The sequence below is a fragment of the Phoxinus phoxinus genome (assembly GCF_949152265.1).
Source record: "Phoxinus phoxinus genome assembly, chromosome: 20".
In the NCBI taxonomy this organism is placed as follows: Eukaryota; Metazoa; Chordata; class Actinopteri; order Cypriniformes; family Leuciscidae; genus Phoxinus; species Phoxinus phoxinus.
In genome coordinates, this window is record NC_136895.1 from 63,451 (window position 1) to 83,748 (window position 20,298).

Here is a 20,298-nt window from a genome sequence, read left to right on the forward strand (position 1 = left end):
ACGTACGACGGCCTTACGTAAACATATCACCAGAATGATTGACACTTAGGTGGACCAATAGTATACACTACCCACCCGGAAAAAGAAAATCCTCCGCTATACCTTTAAGCTATTAGATGTAACAGGATAAGGTAAGACACAGTTGAATAAACCACATTAAAGAATCCGTTGGATATGTCGAATGACCTAATGAGGGCGAAAAAAATTAAAAATAAGCCGAATAGGTGGCTTGTGAGTGCGTGCATTCTATTGAAAACCAAATTCTATACATATATAAAGAAATGATACAGCCTCGTTTTAATATTTATCTGACCAAGGTGAACTTTTAATCGAACTGAAAAGTGTAGCGAAACATCCGAAAATTGACTTGGCCAGTACTAGCCTAAAGGAAAACAATAGGACAGTAGAGAAGCCAAGACTAGGACATTGGATATGGAAAATAAATAGGCGAGTTATTCATATATTTATATATTTTTTTTACAGCAGGCTGGCCAGCAATTACAGTTTGGTTACAAGCAATTTGGATTTTATGCAGGTTATAAGAAAATGAAAGCTTACATTGGAGTCTATGAGGCAATAAAAGTATTGAGTTACTCAAACTGCGCCGGCTCCGGCGCCTTCAGCACCGCCCTAAACCAGGTCGAGCCTATGCGAGACCCAGCCTCACCCGGTTGGGTACAGGACCTTGTTGAATCACATGTATCAAGCTGAAAGGACCGCCCACAACATTATCACCGCATTTAAAAAAAAAAAAAAAAAAAAAAAATCAGACACCAGGGGCCTGATGTATAAACGTTGCGTACGCACAAAATGGGTATAGAAATATGCGTACGCATTTTTCCACGCACATATCGGGATTTATAAAAAATAAACTTGGCGTAAATAAGTGCGCACCGTAAGGATGCTCTTGACCGTGCGTACGCACTCTTTTAGAAGAGTATGTGTTTTGGCGACACCAACTGGCCCAAATAGCAATAACTATTTAAAATGAAAAACTTCTAAATTATCCTATTACATCACCCAATAAATCAAATTGCATCAACCTGAATTATCATTATCAGCATTTTTAACCAGGTGCAAATATATATTTTTTGTAATGAATGGGCTATAAAAAGGTATGTGCGTATATAACATATCATCATAATGGATGCTCTAGTGCTGTTAGAAGACCTTGCTAATGACGCTCTACGGAGGGAGCGTGTTTTCAGAGGCTCATGATGATGATTGGCTCATGAGCCAATTTCGATTCCCAAGAGCCATACTCTTGGAATTGTGTTCTGAATTACGGCCAGTATTGGAAAGACCCTCGGGGAGAAACCACGCGCTGTGTTCCTGTACAAGTATTGACCACATTAGGCCACTTGGCCACTGGTACTTTCCAGCGAGAGTTGGCAGACCGATCGGTTATGTCGCAGTCATCCCTGAGCCGTGTCATGCCATATGTATGGGATGCCATAGTGGGGATGGCACCCCGATACATCCGTTTTAGTTTAGTTTTACCTTTATTGTCATTGCATTGTATACAATGAAATTTGACATCTCTCATAGAAAACCGTATTCATGTTATCCAATAATAAAAATAATTTAAAAACAATAAAAATAGCTTAAAATTACTTGTGCATGTTGTTTAAGCAATGTCATACATGTCCATATAAATTAATTAAATTAAGGCAGCTGTGGGAGAATAAAAGCAGAATTCAGTTCAAAAATAGCTGTTGGGTAAAAACTGTTCCTAAATCTGGAGGTGCGAGTTTTTAAAGCTCTGTAGCGTCTTCCAGAAGGCATTAGTACAAAGAGATCACGAGAAGGATGAGTACTGTCCTGGATGATGGTAGATGCTCTTCTGCGGCAGCGAAGCCTGTAGATCTCCTCAAGGGGGGGCAGTGGAAGTCCAATGATCTTTTGTGATGTTTTTATGACCCTCTGGAGTGCTGCTCTTTCAGTGTTTGGACAATTTCCGTACCAGACTGTGATGCAATATGTTAATATGCTCTCTACCGTGCAATGGTAGAAGGATTTCAATAGTCTGGCAGAGAGATGGGCCTTCTTCAAGGTTCTGAGGAAGTAAAGTCTCTGTTGGGCTTTTTTGACCAGTGCAATGGTGTTAATGGACCATTTGAGGTTCTGGCTGACGTGGAGGCCCAGGAATTTAAAGCTGGACACTCTCTCTACCTCCTCACCCCGTATTTCCAGTGGCTGGGGCTCCTCCCGTTGTCGCCTGAAGTCTATTATTAACTCCTTTGTCTTCTCGATATTGAGAGACAAGTTGTTATTTGTACACCACTCAACCAGTCTACATACCTCATCTCTGTAGGCCGCCTCATTGCCATTTGAGATGAGCCCCACCACTGTTGTATCATCTGCAAATTTTACAATAGTGTTACTGGGGTAAACTGGTGTACAATCATGTGTGTAGATGGAATAAAGGAGGGGACTCAGCACACATCCTTGTGGTGCTCCAGTGCCAAGAGTCAGGGTTGAGGAAAGGTGTGTGCCCAGTCTCACGGTCTGTGAGCGTTCTCTAAGAAAGTCCATGATCCACAAACACAGTTGGTTGCTGAGGCCCATATCCAGCATCTTTGTGAATAGTCTGCTAGGTATAATAGTGTTGAAAGCAGAACTGTAGTCTATAAATAGCATCCTTACATATGTGTCCTTCTGTTCCATGTGTTTCAGTGCAGTATAAAGAGTAGTATTTATTGCATCCTCTACTGATCTGTTTGACCTGAATGCATATTGATGAGGGTCTAAAGTGGGAGGAAGTGCAGATTTAATGTGACCCAGAATTAGTCTTTCGAAGCACTTGGATATAATTGGTGTAAGTGCTATTGGTCTGTAATCATTCAGGGAAGTGATGTTGGACTGCTTTGGCACTGGAATGATGGTAGCAGTTTTCAAACAGTCTGGTACGACAGCATGTGCAAGTGAAAGATTAAAAATATCTGTGAAAACCTCTGCAAGCTGATGAGCACAATCCCGGAGGGCCCTACCTGGGATCCCATCCGGTCCAACGGCCTTCTTGGCATTCACAGATTTTAAAACTTGCATAACCTCATGTGTTTGGAGGATAAATGTGCTGTCAGCAGGGTCTAGCTGCGGTAGAGCTACATTGTCCTGTTCCCTCTCAAAGCGGGCAAAGAAGCAATTTAATTCCTCAGCCAACATGGTGCTGCATGCTGTCAGTGGTTCTCTGCTGCCCCTGAGGTTGGTTATATGATGCACACCCTGCCACATGTGTGTCGTGTCTCTGGAAGTAAAGTGCTCCTCAATCTTCTCCTTGTATGTTGCTTTGGCAGATTTTATCCCTCTCTTGAGGTTGTGTCTGGAAGCACTGTATAGCTCTTTGTTCCCAATCTAAAAGCTACATCACGATCTCTCAGAAGAAGTTGGACCTCCTTGGTCATCCATGGCTTCCTGTTTGGGTAGACACGGATGCGTTTGTTGATGGTTACACTTTCCACGCAGCATCTGATATAAAAAAGCACAGTAGATGTGTATTCGTCTAGGTCCTGAGTTGAGAACAGACTCCAGTCAGTGCTTTGAAAACAGTCCTGCAGTTGTGAGGATGCTTCCTCCGGCCAGGTTTTAACAGTTTTAATAACAGTTAGCTGATTCTTAATGATGGGGCAGTATGCTGGAGTTAAAAATAGTGACAGGTGATCAGACTGACCAAGATTAGGAAGGGGTGACGCCCGGAAAGCTTTAGGGATTTTAGAATAGACACAGTCCAAAGTGTTCTCCCCTCTGGTGGAACATTTAACATGTTGTTAAAAACTTTGGAAGCACAGTCTTCAAGTTTACATGATTAAAATCACCAGCCACAATGAATACCCCATCAGGATAGGTATTCTGTTGCTTATTTATAATTGTTAGCATGTAGCCGAGTGCTGCATTTGCGTTCGCATTTGGTGGAATATACACAGCAGTAACAACAATAACAGACATCTCACATGGCAGATAAAAGGGCCTGCATTTAACTGCCAACAATTCCAAATCTGGAGAACAATGTCTGTCAATAATAGCCGTGTTTGTGCACCAGTTGTTGTTTGTATAAACACATAATCCACCCCCCCCCCCGGCTCTTACCAGAGTCCTCGGTCCTGTCGCTGCGGTGTACAGAGAGGCCTGCTAGCTCAATAGCTGCATTGGGGACACCCTGATGTAACCAGGTCTCAGTAATGATCATCACGCAACTTTTTTGAATAATCGACCGTGATGATAAACAAAGTCTTAACTCATCCATTTTGTTGCTTATAGACCTTACGTTAGAGATAAAAATACTTGGGAGCGGTGGTCTGTGAGGGTTCCTTTTTAGCCGTGCTAGCATACCAGCCCTGCATCCTCGTTTCTGTTTACGTTCTCTGCGCCGTCTCCGACGTCCACTGCTGGGTATAATAATCCACGGAGATCCCGGTGCTCTAGTGATCTCCACTGGAATTCCATGCGTGTGTTGAAAAGTGGCCGATACTAACTGTTTTTGTGATGTCCCAATGTAGATTAATGATTCACGAGTAAAGCGAATAAGCTCTGAGGTACCCATATTACATTTCCAGAAAAAAATTAGAAATAACAACAAATACAGTTCTGTTTCAGAGAGACTTCTGCCGCTGCGTCTGTGCGCGCCGCCATCTTTATTAAAACACAGCTACATCAGGATACATCCGTTTTCCTTACACGCAAGCTGAACAGGCCAACATCAAAATGCAATTTGCAGCAATCGCCGGTTTTCCCAATGTAATCGAATGAATTTGCTTTTGTTAACCGAAAACATTTTCATTCTTTGAATGTGTAGATCATATGTGATGCGCATATGTGACGGTCACGGAAAGTAGGGACACAAGTCAGTTCTGGAGCATTTTGAGTTATTCACAAGTAGTCTCCAAGCTTACCAACGACGTGTAACACATGGTAATCTGATAATATTTGGAGAAGTTGTGGCCATTTGAAGGTAGGCACTCAAAAAAATTCAAAGTGGAGAAATCTGCCTCTAAAGATTGAGCAGTTCTCACCTCTCTCTGCTGGGAGTGACAATAGAGCTCATTTACATCTCATTTAGATAAGCCATACCCCCTGTAAAGCTCTAAAGCACATGTTGTTTTATTAACATTAAATGGATAGTTCTCCCCAAATGTTTAATTGACATCATTTACTCTCTCAAGTTGTTTTAAACCTGAATAAGTTTCTTTCTTCTGTTGAAGTTATTTGGAAGAATGTGGGTAACCAAACAGTTGATGTTCCCCAGTGACTTCTATATGTATTTCCTATGGAAGTCAATGGGGACCAGCAACTGTCTGGTTACCCACATTCTTCCAAATATCTTCTTTTGTGTTCAGCACAATAAATAAATAAATACAGGTTTGGAACAACATTAGAGTGAGTAAAGAATGACAAAATGTTTATTTTTGGGTGAACAATCCCTTTAAGGACAAGCGGCTGCATGTTTACTATTAGGGGTACTGTCTCTTTAACCCCCTGGGGTCGGCAATCATGCCGGCGTGATCTGCTCGCTTTTTTTCTTATCAGTGCAAAAGAGATTCAAAATACTCTGTTGGTTTTGATCTTACATTTAAGTGTTTTACATCATTCGATCCAGTTAAGTTTCTTTTTTTTTTATGTATACTCAGAATAAAAACAAAGTGTTGTGTCTTTCGCCAAATAAAGAAAAATAAACATGATGCGAGTTCTGCCTTCTCTCTGTCAGGAAAGTCCATTCTGAAACACGTCCGAAAATGAACTGTAACTCAGCGAATACTTGTCACTCAGGAACGAGACATTTGTCTTTATGAAGCTAGAATTCTCTTCTTTTCAATGAAGTAATTTATATTAAAAAATATATATTCTTAGTTTATGTAGTTTGAAACCAAGGAGAGGCGCAGTTTTTCGTTCTCTCTTCATTATTTTTAATGAGCTGATGCCACCATGCCCCCCGGCGCTATTCACATGCTAATAGTTGAGGTGATCTATACGCATCGCACACGCCCCCGATCATTGCCAAGAAATGACGCAGTTTCTCGTCAGATTCACGGATAGTTCATCGCGTTTTGAGGATGGCACGCTTCTCCGGTAAAGTCGTCCTCCAGATGATTATGGACAGCGAGGAAGAATTCACCTTTTCCTCAGAGAAAGATCGCATCAGACGGAGAACGGCTCCATTTTCAAGAGCGAATTGATCCCGCCGAAGATACAAGTTCGAGTAAGTTGTTTAGTGTTATATAATTCTTTTTCTGATTATATAGAACTCATATGAATTTTCAGACTATATTTTGCTTAGTTTTGGTTAGCTTTTGACATCTTACAGGAAAGATTGCCTTACAATATCCCTAACATTCGTGTATATGGTCGTTTCAATGTGATATTACTCTCTAAACATATTTGTATTATATTTCACTCCGTTTTGATTAGCTTATGACACTGATTATCATGCTAAAAATACTGACTTTTGCGTAATGTAGCTTATTTGCGAATATCTGCTTAGGTGTAAATATTTGGTGCAAATATATTTCAGCCTCCGGTAAAATGTGATAGGCTACTGTCTAAATACATTATATTTTTATATATAAATGTTCGGTTTTGATTAGCCTATGACACTTATCTTGCTAAAATATTGCCACAGATGATTGTGAATACAGGTGTAAATGTTTGAAATGCTGTAGGTGCGTGCGGTCTATATGGCCATCAACAGCTCGCGGTGAAGCGATCTATGGCCCATAAATAGATATTTCTCCGTCCTATGGCCCATCAACAGATATATAGGCCATTAATCGCCCATCTTTGGATAATGTATGCTAAGTTGTTTTTATTATTTTAGGAATGTGTCTACATCACGCTCTCCTTCTCCAGCACCGCAGAGGGACACGCAGGTGTCGTTCACTTCTCAATCGAGAATGATAGTAAGTGCACAGACGTAATATTTTACTGATTAAATGTAATTGTGTTTACATCGTCATAATATACAAGTGGGGCCTACCTATTCTTGTGTGAAATTACAAAAACGGTTGTCTTTTTTTTTAACCCATGGCCATTAGTGATTGATAATGATAATAATACAGTTTATTTGATTGTGTTATCAACAGATGTGACAATGAACATGTCCAAGCACCGGTCCGAAGAGAGCCACGGCAAACAAGCAACAGGTCCAAGTCCACCCTGTCATGGAAAACCGAGACTGATGTTGACATGGTTGCACAGACTGCGCGATTCCTGCCCGGGAAACTGGACCGCAACTGACCTCTGTTTACTCACATTCGCCCATGAGTCTGTTTGTAACAGTATACACTACCTTTCTTTCTTTTTTTTAAAGGATGTGTTAAGTTATATTGTTAGGAAATATTTCTATTTTGAATAAATGCTTTTCTTTTTAATCAGTGAATCCTGAAAAAGTATCACAGGTTATAAAAAAATATTAAGCAGCACAACGGTTTCCAACATTGATAATACCTGATTATTAAATCATGATATTAGAATGATTTCTGAAGGATCATGTGACACTGAAGACTGGAGTAAGGATGCTGAAAATTCAGCTTTGATCAAATAAATAAATTATATTTTAAAGTATATTAAAATAGAAAATCATTATTTTAAATTGTAATAATATTTCACAATATTACTGTTGTTTCTGTATTTTTTTATCAAATAAATGCAGCCTTCTTCCAAAAATATTAAAAATGGTAATGTGTCCAAACGTTTGACTGGTACTATATGTTTATATATGTGCGGTAGCACTGTGGTCTTGTAAGGCACAACATTTAGTTCCTCCATATAGAGGAATTACAATAAAAACAGATTAAAAAACAAAACCTTTGAATGTCCTCTCATTCTCAGATTCTCCTCTCTGCCTCACAGCACCGTGATGGGGCATTAGCCATTGGGGGAGTGTCTATTGTCTCCCCTCATTCATATTCATGGCCATCAACACCCCTACGCATAAAGCAGTACTGGCACAAAAACTGACTTACAAAGTTTAAATCATTATATTGTTGTTTTGTGAAAGAGTGATCAGAATGATTTTCACATCATTTTGTAGTAAACATTCTAGCCTACAAGAATGGTAACTCAAAAGTCTTGTGCAAACTGTTGTGGCAAAACAATATTTAACAAACGCAGCATTCTCAGGCAAAAGAGACGTCAATATTCAAATTGTATTTAAAAGAAAATATACATTTATTCTGCAGAATAGTTCCCATTCTAGCCACACAGGCCAGCTGCAGGGTGAGGGTGAAAACCCACCAACCCTAACAGCCCAGTATGCAGGCAGAGTGAGACCCAGATAGGTGTTTTTCTGGTAGTCTTATAATGTTCTCATCAAAGCATTCTATAAACACCCACCCCAGAGGGCAGGACCTGAGGAACCCCCATGGTTGCCTCAACCCCTCCCTAGCCTAGGGTCTTCTGTCTCAGTGTCACAATCACAGCTGTATCAACGTTACAGCATAAAGCTCAAAATACAGAACATATGGCATTCATATATTATCATTGAGAAAACACAGAAGCAAAAGAAAAGATTAAAATTGCTACTACAATTTCTCCCTGTTTTTCATTATCTGAAAACTAAATAAACGCAACAATTTTAAGTCATTTCATCATATTTATACCTTTCATTTAAATCTTCCTTTTATCCCTTCCTTGACCATGTGACTAAAACCCAAATGTGAGACATTCAAAACTGACCAATCAGATAATTACAACTTCCCTCATTGTACCAAAGGTGGGACGATTTCATATCCCCAAAATACACACATCTTAGGCCTACAGGCCTTGATAACTATCAGCACCTCGGTGCCTTTACAGACTCCAAATTGTCATTATGGAAATAGGTTGTCAAAAACAGTAAAGCAGATGTCTTTGTTCATTTCAAATATCTTGGATTATTTTCAATCCTACAATTTCCCATTGGTCCCGTTGGCCACACACATGGAGTCCAAAGGTGACACAGTCCATCTTTCTGTTTTGTACAGTTTCATCTTCAGACTTTTCGTCCAAGCTTGTAGCAATAACAGTTTGTCAGTTGTTCAGTCTTTTGTTCACCATCCAGCCCTGCAGGAGTAGGCTCTATCAAATTGGATTGCACCGTTATGCAAATCATCCATCGAATATTTCACATCTCCACACGAACAGGCACTGAATCTTGGAACAAACGCTGTTTCCTCTTTCTGAGGAGGACACAGAATGTGAACTTGGGTTGCAGGGATCCTGTGATAAAAGAACATCTAGCACAATGAACAGCAAAAGCAGACACATGTCATTTGTCATTGGTCAGAGGATTGATATGGTCAGATTGAAATTAATCTCCCGGCAAAAGGCCCTTAAATTGATGTACTTAAAAAAAGATATATATATATAGTCAAGGAATGATAAAGGAAGATCTTACAAGTTCTTACACTGTTTCAGGAAACACTCAAATAAATTTCATTACAACAAAACAACAACTGCTAGTTTAAAACACCATTTCATGAAGAGTATCAGCAAAATATCCAGTGTTACCAAACACAGAGATTCAATTCAATTGATGTCCAAAAATATTGTTGCAAGTCCAATGGACAAAATACAAATAAACAAAAATCAAATAAGTTTCAGAAAAGTTTCAAAATCATCAATGAGAATACAAATAGTTATACTTTGGTTAAAATGAGAATGATACTGACATATATTTTAAAATAACTGAGACAAATGATTACTTAAATGATAAAGTAAATCCAAAGAAAAACAAAACAAACAATTTTCCGTAATCAGGGTTAAATGGATATGCACTGTCACCGCTTTGTCATAGTATGAAAACCATATCAATTCAACACCCCTGGTTGATTTGAATAAACATACAAAATAATACAAATTATAACAAAACCCCTCATTTCAAATCCTGTCCTTGTACGTCATCTCGTAACACGCATGATTGCTGCTTTTAACCATTTTTACATTTCATCGTCTTCAGAAAGAAAAACAAAAGAAAATCAAAAACAGAACAAAACAAAACAAAGAAAAACAAAAAACATATCTTAACTCAATTAATACATTTCACTGTAACTTCCGCTACTCGAATCGTCTGCATAATTTTGTTCATCCTTCTAACCAATGTAGTTGTTCAAAATGAACTCTAATATTTCCATTATGGACCGTCTTTTTTGCTTATTACACATCAATTAATAGATTTTCTACATTTTCACCAATCAAATCAATACCTAGTTTGAATCAATCAAATAAAATCATCAACATCATCACAAAACAGATTCTTCTGCTAAACCATTAGTTGGTCAAATCGTCTTTCTCCCTCGTACGTAATGGAGGCTGTTTGCTAGCACAAGCCTTTGATCCCTCACTTTATTCTTCTTTGGCATGTGTGGTTGCTGATATTGGTTGGTGTAGTTTAAGGTAAGATGCTTTGACACAGTTGTCACAATCTCCAACCTTGTTTTAGGACTGAACCATTTCCTGGCTGCTGTCACCTGTTAATGCAGATCTTAAAGTGTTTTTGTTAGTGACTGCTCGTCCCTCTTGATTCGACCTGTGGAATCATCAACCTGAAACATTATCACCAGATAATTTCTTGCACTCATAGTCCTTTTCCCCTGAAACACACTCAACCCACTTTGCTCATGTTAACAAAATAACATTTATACATTTGGAACAGAATCAGTTCTGTTTGATGCAATCCATCCTGACATCCTGCAAAAGAATTTTTGTTTTAATTATGCACTGTGCATGTGTGGCACCTGTCTTTCTGCCACAAAAAATAACCCAGGCCAGGATATTTTGTCAAATTCATCCATAGGCATATTTTACTGCACGGTCTGCCGTGTATCAAAAAGTCTGCATCCTCTGTAAAGAAAAACAAATGTCAAATAGTTAATTATTTTGTTGTTATGCTGCTGCATCTTCCCTGTTTCCTGTTGAAAACATTTCTTGTTAGCACCCTTTTGTCCACCTGTGCGATGGCTTTCAGCAAATTCCAAACCATTTTTACTTGTGCATCAATTTAACATAATTGTGTTTGGATTTATTAAACTAAACACTGTCCTGTAGACATCTTTCTCTGTCTCTTAACCAAAATGTTATATTCTTCACTCTAAGTCACAATCTCATCTTCTTATCAAATTATTTGAAATGCAAATGCACTCTTTGCTTATCCTGCTTTTCAGGATTGCTCTCAACAGTTTGTCTCTCAACTCAATCTCAATTCTCAGTCATCTGCAACAACTGAATACAACTGTCACTCTATTTACCCTCCTCCGTGGGCTTCACTGTCCCTGCATCTGTAAGATCAAAGGTATTTATTTATGGTCAAATGGCCCCTCTGGCCTTCCTGACAATGATCCTCGACCCCCCCTGGTTTGATAACCCCTGTCTTTTCCTGCCTGGCAGGTGTCCCGTGAAATGTTAATTATCTCAACAGCTACTGCATGTCCTGCTTATTTTAAGCCTTTTACAAACATTCACACATACCCTGAAGAGAAACAAATACTTACAACAATTTCTAATAAAGTTAATATCTAAACAAAAGGTAGAAAACGTCTCAGGTTACTATTGTAACCCTAGTTCCCTGAGAAGGGAACGAGACGATGCGTCGATGACGCTTTGGGAACGCTTGCGTGATTACGTCTGAGCACGTATGTCAACTAGTCCAATGGAAAGAATGAGCGTCACGGGCGGGTGACGTCATGACCAGGAAGAGATATAAGCACATCCGGTGCGTTACTCGCGTTAGCTTGAAAGAGTCGAAGCAAAGTCGATCGCAGGGATGCAGGAAGTATGGCAGGGCGACGCATCGTCTCGTTCCCTTCTCAGGGAACTAGGGTTACAATAGTAACCTGAGACGTTCCCTTTCGAGGGAACTCGCGATGCGTCGATGACGCTTTGGGAACGAGAATACCCAATACGCCATACTTACAAAATGCCAGCAGACAAAACTGTCGGCAAACTAAGATAAAAGCACCTGGGACCCTGGGGCAGCGTCCAGGTCCAGGCTATAAAACCTCACAAATGTGAGCGGTGAGGACCAGCCTGCCGCATCACAAACCTCCTGAAGGGAAACCCCCGATAATAAGGCTTTAGAGGCCGCCATACTCCTAGTCGAATGAGCTCTGACCACCAGAGGACATGGCTGGCCAGAGGACTCATAAGCAAGAGAAATAGCCTCGACTATCCACTTGCTAATTGTCTGTTTAGAAGCTGGAAGACCCTTCTTAGGTGATCCAAAGCAGACAAATAACTGATCTGATCTTCTCCACGGGGCAGCCCTGTGGACATAAGTGTCCAGTGCTCGCACTGGGCACAAGAGATTCAGTTTTTCCTGGTCCGAAGAGGCAAACGGAGGAGGATAGAACGCCTGCAGTACAATAGGCCTCGGAATATTGGTTGGCACCTTAGGTACATATCCCTGTTTAGGGTAAAGGAATGCCTTGACCATCCCAGGAGCAAACTCGAGACAGGTGGGAGAAACCGAAAGGGCCTGAAGGTCTCCGACTCTTTTTAGGGACGAAATAGCCAGAAGAAAGATGGTCTTGAATGTCAGAAATTTCTCTGAAACCGACTCAAGGGGTTCGAAGGGAGCCCCTGAAAGGCCTTCCAAAACTATTGCCAAATCCCAAGCCGGCACCCTAGTACGTGTTGCAGGCCTCAGCCTCAAGGTGCCACGAAGGAAACGAATAATCAGGGGGTCTCGACCCAAAGATGTATTACCCACCGGGGCGTGGAAAGCCGCAATGGCCGCCACGTAGACCTTTAAGGTAGATGGACATAAACCTGATGAAAAACGATCCTGGAGAAATTCAAGTACTGTGTTAACTGAACAGTTGACTGGATCCCGCTGATGCTGGTGACACCAAGAAGTGAAAACTTTCCACTTAAGTGCATACAATTTCCTCGTGGCTGGAGCTCTGGAGCTAAGAATGGTCTCCACAACCTCAGTTGAAAGACCACTCTCTATAAGTTGGGCCCCCTCAGAGGCCAAACCCATAAATTCCAAATCTCTGGTCGGGGGTGATATATTGTGCCCCCTGCCTGAGACAGAAGGTCCCTCCTGATAGGAATCTCCAAGGGAGGGCCGTCGAGGAGACGAATAAGGTCCGCAAACCAAATCCGACTCGGCCAGCGTGGTGCTACCAGAAGTAGACTTATTCCGTCCTGGCGGACTCTCTCCAGAACTCCTGGGAGCAGAACAACAGGGGGAAAGGCGTACAGACGTAGCCTCGGCCACGCCTGTACCATAGCGTCCAGCCCCAGAGGGGCTGGATGAGTGAGGGAGAACCATAGTGGACAGTGCGTCGTGTACTGAGACGCAAACAGATCCACTTCCGCTTGGCCGAAAAATTCCCATATCTGCTCCACCGCCTCGGGGTGGAGTCTCCAATCCCCTGGCCTCAGCACCTGCCTCGACAGGATGTCTGCTCCGATATTCTGGCACCCAGGGATATACACTGCCCTCAGAGAGAGTATCTTCCCCAGGGACCACAGGAGAATCTGGTGCGCCAGTTTGCAGAGTGGACGCGAACGCAGACCCCCCTGGCGATTTACATAAGAGACCACCGATGTATTGTCTGTACGGACGAGCACATGATGGCCCCTCAGATCTGGAAGGAAATATTTCAACGCATTGAAGACAGCCATCATCTCCAGGCAATTTATGTGCCAAGAGAGATGATGACTCCTCCACAGACCCTGAGCTGAGCGGCCTTCCATTACCGCTCCCCAGCCGGTGAGGGAAGCATCTGTCGAGATCGCAACTCGATGGCAAAGAGCTCCCAGCACCGGACCCTGGGATAGGAACCAGTGTTTCCTCCATATGACCAAGGCACGGAGGCACCGCCGTGTGATCTTGATCATCCGAAGTGGGTTTCCCCTCGGGGAGAACCCCCTGGTTCTGAGCCACCACTGCAAGGGTCTCATGTACAGCAGGCCAAAGGGTATCACATTGGACGCCGCTGCCAAGAGACCCAACAGTCTCTCGAACTGTTTCACAGTGCGTGACTGGCCTAGCTTCAACCCTTTCGTGGCTACGAGGATAGCAGCTACACGAACGGGCGATAGTGTGGCCCGCATCGTGACTGAATCCCATACCACACCAAGGAAAGTGGTTCTCTGTAAAGGAGACAGCACACTTTTCTTGGTATTGAGTCTCAACCCCAATTTTTTCATGTGAGCGAGAACGACATCTCGATGCCGAACCGCTAACTGTTCCGATTCCGCCAGAATCAACCAGTCGTCGATATAATTCAGAATGCGTATGCCCTGCAACCTGAGCGGGGCCAGAGCTGCATCTACGCATTTCGTGAACGTGCGGGGTGATAGAGCTAGACCGAATGGAAGCACCCGATATTGGTATTCTTTGCCCCTGAAAGAAAACCTCAGGAACTTCCTGTGTTGAGGGAGGATGGAGACATGGAAGTAAGCGTCCTTTAAATCTATCGTGACGAACCAGTCCTCGGATCTGATTTGCGTCACGATCTGCTTGAGAGTGAGCATCTTGAATTTGAGTTTCATGACTGCACGATTCAACAAACGAAGATCTAAAATGGGACGCAACCCCCCATCCTTTTTTGGAACGATAAAGTAGCGGCTGTAAAACCCCGATTCTATGTCGGGCGAGTACACCTGCTCTATAGCTCCCTTCGCTAACAGAGACTCTACTTCTTGCTCCATTACCAGAGCCTGCTCGGGATGTACTAGCGTGAGTAACACCCCGTTGTAACGAGGTGGAGGAGAACAAAACTGGATTCTGTAACCTTTCTCTATTATCTGCAGGACCCAAGGAGATATATTCGGCAGATTCTTCCACTCTGTCAGAAAATCTACTAAGGGTACCAGTCTCTCGAGACTGGCCTCTGGTATTACTGGAACAGCCACTTCGGTGACCTGAAGCATACTGGCAGGAAACAACCGAACTGACTGTTTTTGAACCCCCCTCAGAGGGAGCGAGTCCGACGCAATGTCGAGTTGACACTGAGTCAAGAGCTCGCTGGAGACCGCTGCGCCCCGAGGCACCAAGGGTGGCGGGGTTGGCAGAACGGTCCCCTGTGGACCCCGAGGTGGAACGGGCACCGTATAATGAGGTGAACACCGCTCCACCCCGGGTGGGGCTGTCCTCAACGGTCTGACGCCCGTGGCGTCAGGACCTCTTTTGAGCCGAAGCCTTCTTCGCCATAAGAACGGTCCTCAGATCCGGCTTAGACTTAGACGACTTCGGCTGAGAGTGTTGGCTCGGCCCCCAAGATTTATTAGGAGGAGCACGAGACGCAACACTCACTTTTTGTTGCACACGGTGCGAGGAGCTTGGCTGGGGATGCTCACGCCCAGCATCCCCAGGGGGATGGACTCGGCGAGGGAGGAATTTTTTAAAAGCCTCTGACTGTTTCTTCGTTTCTTGAAACCTATCAACCACAGCGTTCACCGAGTCACCGAAAAGACCAGAGGGAGACATTGGGGCATCTAACAGAAATGCACGATCTTTATCTTTTAAATCGGCTAAATTCAACCAAAGATGTCTCTCAGTAGCTACGAGGGCTGCCATAGACCGCCCAATAGCACGAGCGGTCTCCTTCGTAGCCCTGAGAGAAAGATCTGTAGCCCGACGAAGTTCTCGAATATCGTCAGCACTAACCCCCTCACTCTTATCAATATCCCCCAACAGATCTGCCTGGTAGGCTTGGAGCACTGCCATCGTGTGCAGACAGGCTCCAGCTTGACCTGCTGCCGTATATGCCTTGCCCACTAAGTTCGATGTCGTTTTTAACGGCTTATTGGGCAACACGGGAGCCTTCAGGGACGATGCTGATCCAGGAGACAGATAGCTCGCAAGCGTCTGTTCCGCTGGGGGCATCGACCCATAACCATGTTCCTTCAGTCCCTTAATCTCAGAGTATGTTTTAACATGGGGACTAAAAAGACGAGATGAATATGGTTTATCCCATGATCTACTTAGCTCACTATGAAGATCAGGAAAAAATGGAAGGGCCCGTGATGGAGATGAAATATCTGAAGATAAAAATCGCTCGTCTAACTTGCTCTTAGGACGAGTATCTTTTTTCTCTGCTGGCCAGTCAATATTCAATTTATCTACAGCACGAGATATAACATCCACTAACTCCTCATATGCGGGGGAAATAGATGGCGAATCCTCCCCCCTACGTGTGCTTAATGTGTCACTTTGTTCAATGCTCAGTACTTCTACCTCCTCAGAACTAGAGCACTGAAGCATTGGGCTCGCTTCCCGGGCGGAAGAAGCCGCTGGGCGGGCTTCCGACACCGGCAAGCGAGCGATGGATCCCCCGGGTAAAGGCGGAGATAAGGCAGAGCCCGTCTCCAACCCCGCCGAGAGATCCATTTGCGAACCCCAGGTGTGCTTTCTCCATGCTGCCTCGGCAGCAGCGGGTCCAGCGCCCTGAGGTTCGCGAGCTTGTCCATCATCCTCAAATGTGGACAAGCGAGAGCGGAGCATGCGGAGCGGGAGACGCTCACAATGCAAACAGTCAGCCCCCTCGAAGGCTGACATAGCATGCTCCACTCCCAAACAAACTACACAAAGCTCATGAGTATCCCCACCCGTAAGAAAACGAGGGCAGGGAGAAGCACAAGACTTGAATAGCTGTTTCGCCATGATATATATATAAAGTGACAGACAACAGTAAATAATACAGACAGTTTTGACATAGAGCGCTTTGCTGAGACACGAAAGCTAACGCGAGTAACGCACCGGATGTGCTTATATCTCTTCCTGGTCATGACGTCACCCGCCCGTGACGCTCATTCTTTCCATTGGACTAGTTGACATACGTGCTCAGACGTAATCACGCAAGCGTTCCCAAAGCGTCATCGACGCATCGCGAGTTCCCTCGAAAGGGAATATGAGTTTTCTACCACACCACATTCTCATCTTCCTATTAATGTGTTTGAAATGCAAATGGCCCTCAGTCATCTACAAACATTTCTTAAAGTCATCTATTGTCTTTCTTTACAGACTTTCTTTTGTCAGTCGAACAGCGTTTCTCGCCCTTTGTTCACACAAGTATTAAAGCCTCTCTCAATAATTTGATATTGATCTAGCCAATTCATTCAAATCTACTGTATATCATAAATGACCAAATCGATTCAGAATTATCAACTTCTCTCAAATTTTTCATTCACCCATCTGTAATTGATAAAACATTAATGACACATCTATGCACACTATTCAGACTATGAATAGCTATACCTAAACTCACACTTATCAAGACATAAACTGCAGTCATCATCAAACACACCTGACTATTAACCGTTCATATTTCTTGTCTTTTCTCCAAAAAGATTTACATTTAAATCAAAATTTTAAACTTACATTTTGCTGTAGCTTTTACCAAATTTTTACATGGCCTCTTAACCATTTTCAAAACATGTCTATTCATTTGCTTTTACAAACGTCAGCTGTGTTGTTGTTTTTTTTTTGTTCATTATCATTACTTTGTTTCACCATGTACTAACGACCTTCAGGAGTTAAAACTATCTTATAGACACATTAGTTCAAAATCAACAAATCAAAAACAGTATTATTTTAAAGACTTCTTTTAAAGTCATTCAGTTTTACTTCTAAAACATTTACAATTTTCCCTAATTGTATAAGATCCTGTAACATTATTTCCTTTAACATCTCTGTGCCTATGAATTTCAACTGAAACACTGCCTAACCATAAATAGCTCATTAACATTTACAGCGCAGGCTCAGATAACAGCTTTTAGCTGACATTCGAATAAGAGAGAGACTTTTGAGCCATCCCTGACTAATATTTTCACTTTCATAAACTAACTTAAGACTTCATCTATCATCTTGTTAACTCTAGCCTATAGCTTGCGTTATCTTTTCCATAAATTAAATGCATTTTCAATTCAAGCATAATTTTTAGTTTCCTTTGCCCCTATAGGGAATTTAGACATTATAAATTCCTACTCAGAATGAGTCTCTGTTGCACTGAAACTGTTTCAGCACACATCAAATTCAGATAATCAAATTGTTTTCAACCAAATCATAAACTTTATCTTATTTACAAACAGCACATCAGCTTGTAGTTCTTTCATAATCAACACGAACAAGCGTTTATTCAAATGCCTTTTTACGCATTTTACATGTATCAACTGTTAATCCCTCAACACTGCTTCTACGTAGCCTATTTGATTCTTTAGAGAACAAATAATTATTATTGAGTCTCAATAACGTTTCAAATTTCATCTAAATTTTAGTTGTCATGTTCTCAAATTACCATAGTTTTAATATCTTACTTCCATATTTTCTCTCTTAGGAGTTTACCAATCTGCAATTAGAATAATCTAAAACATTTTGCAACTCATTCAATCTTCTTCAGATCTCTCTGTAAATTTCCGTTTATTCTAGTAAGACCAGATCAAGCTGTTTTTACAGAAAAGGACCTTCGAAAAACCCCCCAGGGGAGTTTGAGCTTTACTGTCTTCATGACCCTTGAGTTCAAAGGCTAAATAACTCATCTCTCTTCCTAAGGACAATGGTCTTTTCTTTACAAGTTAACCACACTGTTCTGTTTACTGCTTTCAAAATACATCCCCCATTCACTAATGCAAACAGAGCTACTAATGCAATCTGTTGCAAATTGAATTATAATAGCCAAATGCCAAATCATAGTAACATTACTCTATTTTTTTCTAATCCATGTTAACACAGAAGCTTTCTTCAAATTTGTATCATTTTGGCATTTCTTTGTTTGAAACCAGTCTATGTTTATTGTTTCTTTACAATCAGAATCAAACTTTTACAAAACCATCATTTGCAAATCTCTTTAAGGTCAGAGCTTCAGCTGGTTACAACATTTGCTCTCTTTTGTCTCACATTATTTATCAGAACTGTTCATACAGTATAAAGACATTTAGCATGTCATCAATTTCATTAACACTGTTTGGAAGCTTTTTTCTTTTTATCAAATAGTTAATCTGCAGACTGCTCAATTTAATAGCATCATTATTCCTCAGTCCCTAAATTACAGACAGCTACCATAGCCGCTTGCACCTTCAAATCTTTTATAAACTCTGTTATAAACATATGGAAGTCTATTCTTCAATATCCTTGTTTTCCTAACATTAATACAATAAAGCACATTCACATCATAATTAACACTGACATATAGAATTTTCCCATTCTGCTTAATGCAACATTCCTTATCTTTATGTCATGTTAATCCCTGTTAATCATACTCAATGCCTTATTTTTATCTAAAAACTCACTTTTCAGACCATTTCAACTTAATTTGACTTTCTTTTCGCTCTGCTTCATCTAACCAGTTCAAGCAACACTGTTTGCTTACAATCCAACAATTCTCAATCCAACATTTCAGTTTCTTTCTACATCTGTTCTCTTTATCTGCAATCCAACAATTCAGTTCAACAACTCACCCTTTTGTAATTTCCATCAGAAAAAAACAAACATTCTATTTTCTATACTTTGCTACTTTTCAGTTCCTTCTCTTTCATCTTCAATTCAACAATTCTTCTTTTATTCTACCTGCTTCTTCAGTTCAACAATTCTGTCTGTTCACAGTTTTACACACACGCTGAACACGATCACAAAAACCCTTTTGTTACAATTATCCGTTCCCCAATTTCTTGCATGCTTTTCTGGCCATAATTATTTTCCCATTTTACAGAACAAAACAACCGGTGTATTAAAATTATTTAGCTTACTCTTGTGTGACCCCATATTGGCTGATCCTATCTCTCCTGGATTTTCCTTCGACGCGCGTCTAATAATCTGTGAGACGTCTCTCAACAAATCCGATTTTGTCACCTCAAATCGGCAAGGGTAGCAAATATGCTCTGTTGGCCCTTCCGTCCACGATATGGCTCTTCCGTCCACGGTATGGCTCTTCCGTCCATACTTACGAGCTAGTTTTCGGCATAAAATTGGTTACAATTTCCCCCTCGAAAACTTTCTGTGCCCGCACCAAAGAGATAGTTCCAGCCACTATGGTTCACCCACAGTTATACCAAAAGTTACCCCAACAAAACAAAATAATTTGATTGTCTTCTTTACCTGAGATGCTCTTACTGCCACGGTTCTTTTTCCTTAATTCCAGTGGAGTTACCCACTGGCTCTGATGCGATCGGCCCCATCTCTCTTAAGTCTACGAGGTAGGGCTGGATTATACTTTTAGGTCCAGGTTGATCAATCACCGTTCGCTCAGGGCCAGCGGTCACTTCCAAGGAATCCTCACTTCTGACACCAATTGTTGTGGCAAAACAATATTTAACAAACGCAGCATTCTCAGGCAAAAGAGACGTCAATATTCAAATTGTATTTAAAAGAAAATATACATT